The sequence below is a fragment of the Coturnix japonica genome, chromosome 3 (assembly GCF_001577835.2).
Source record: "Coturnix japonica isolate 7356 chromosome 3, Coturnix japonica 2.1, whole genome shotgun sequence".
Classification (NCBI taxonomy): domain Eukaryota; kingdom Metazoa; phylum Chordata; class Aves; order Galliformes; family Phasianidae; genus Coturnix; species Coturnix japonica.
This window is the reverse complement of record NC_029518.1, coordinates 84,693,629-84,695,777: the sequence shown is the minus strand read 5'-3', so window position 1 is coordinate 84,695,777 and position 2,149 is coordinate 84,693,629. Positions and strand designations below refer to the sequence as shown.

Here is a 2,149-nt window from a genome sequence, read left to right as displayed (position 1 = left end):
CTTTATAGTTTTAAATGCATGTTACATTACTCATGCCTTCAGGAATTATTCCACTTAAGAGTCCACATTAGGCCACCAGTACAGCTCTTAAAGCTTCTTCTAAGCTCTGCCAATACTTCTCTGACACTCATGAGGTAAAGTTATTAACTAACTGTGAAGGTTGCTTGTGAGGAATCATGATTCCAACTTACCACAGAGTCTTTCCATACGTTGAACAGTTCTCTTAAATTAAATGGGATTGTAATTTTAATTCCATCTGTTTCTTAGGTCAAACTCAAGAGTTGTCACAGTAGAAAGTATGAAATTAATCATCTAAGACTATACTATGTTGTCAGGAGGAAAATCTTTTTCAGAAACTGTTCAAAAGCATTTGGCTAAGATGTTTCACTGCGTGTTACTGGGGTGGTGTTCATAGATGTTTCTGCACTTCCTTGCCTTTCTGTTTCACTTGGAATGTCTTTATTCTTTTCAGAACAAAATTAAAAGAACTAATAACAGTGCATAAAGAAATAAGCACTTCAACTCAAGCACTCATCTTTAACTCATATTTCTTACTTCTGAGATAGAAAGTAATAAGGAATTGTGTGCTTAGAATATATTTATTTTGATGAACTAAAGCAATTTTAAAATTGGCAGTTTTGTATGTTAGTATATTCCCTGAATTCCACAGCATAAACAGGTATAAATCAGTAATAAATAAAAATAAATATATATATATTATGACTTAAGTAAGATTTGAAGAAAAGATCATAAGGAACTGGAAATTAAAAATGCTTTATTAAACTACAGACAGTTCCAGCAGAAGTTATACTCTAACAGGAATTCTAAATTTCAATTGATGTTACAAGTTACACAGTGATATTGTGTAGCTATGAGGGTATGACAGGAAGGTGAAATACTTACGGCAGAGGAGAACTAAAGCAGTTTTGTCTGATAGTGCCCTCTAAAGATGAAGAGATAAAATATTTGCACAAACTGAAATGATTTAACCTGTTCTTCTCCACAGAAAAACAACGAAAACACTGGGGAAAGTAATTCATTTGGCAGCAAGAATGTAGCTGTTGTGCAAAAAGAGGAACGTAGAGAGAAATGGACATGAAACATAACTTGAGAGTTAAGCTGTAGATATTTGCTTCGTTTGTTAACATCTGATGCCACCCAAATACTTTGTAGGTCTTAGGAAATTAGAAAGAGCTAAGACAATGTTATAAAATTAAACAGTAGAATTATGCATATAAAATATAAGCAATGGAATAAGACTGTGAGAACAAGAACAGATGAGAAGTCAAAACTTATAAGATAATTAGAATGTAAGTAGTTTCAATATTGCAAATGAAAGCCAACAGAAAAAGAGAACAAAAGAAAAGCAAGCAAGCAAACAAGCAAACAAACAAACAAAAAAAACAAAAAATACCAACCCACCATAGACAAATGCAATTTCAAGCCAATGGTGAGATGTGACACCTGATAAAACAGCCAAAGTTTGCTACCAGATATCTCAGTCCTTACTGTAGATGGTGCTGCAGCATAAAAGATGCTCCCTGAGTGCCAACTTAAAACCATCTAGCTAGACTTATAACATGTACAGGATTAAAGCATAAATTGTTGTGAGCAGTCATATAAACATGTTACAATTTATGTGTGATTCTTATTTGAGCACAGGATTGTTAAAAAGCACCAGAAATACTTATTGGCAGGGGAGACACCATGATCAGGAGCTGGTTTTCTCAGGGTGAGGCTTATCCCCAGAGCTCTGGGTGTGCCAACCACTGTGATCACCCCAAATGCAGGAAAGTTGACTGCATAATTTGTGGGAGTGGTAATTTTTATTCATTTATTTCATTCTAGGAAATTGGCTGATATAGTCACCAAGCCACTCTGGATGATATTTGAAAAGTCATGGTGGTCAGGTGAAGTCCCTGGTGACTGGTAAAAAGGCAATATCATACTCATTTTTAAGAATGGTAGAAAGAATTACCCAGATATTTCCATGTCAATGATGAAAGGCTTGTGTCAAGAAAAGGCTGACATAGTAAGCATCAGTAAATCATATTTGTAAGAAATAAAAAATTTACCTTTTCTGTTCATGAATTTACAGTCAGATATTTTAAATCATCTTAGATCTGCATACTATAGTTAGTACACACCA

At 34.2% G+C, this 2,149-nt stretch overlaps 1 non-coding gene across 1 annotated transcript; it reads left to right on the top strand.

Annotated features, from left to right (window-relative positions):
- The first annotated feature begins 1,683 nt into the window (after nt 1-1,683).
- LOC116653276 lies at nt 1,684-1,845 on the top strand. Its single transcript, XR_004306846.1, has one exon. It is a non-coding gene; the product is annotated as a U1 spliceosomal RNA (small nuclear RNA).
- Nucleotides 1,846-2,149: the final 304 nt, after the last annotated feature.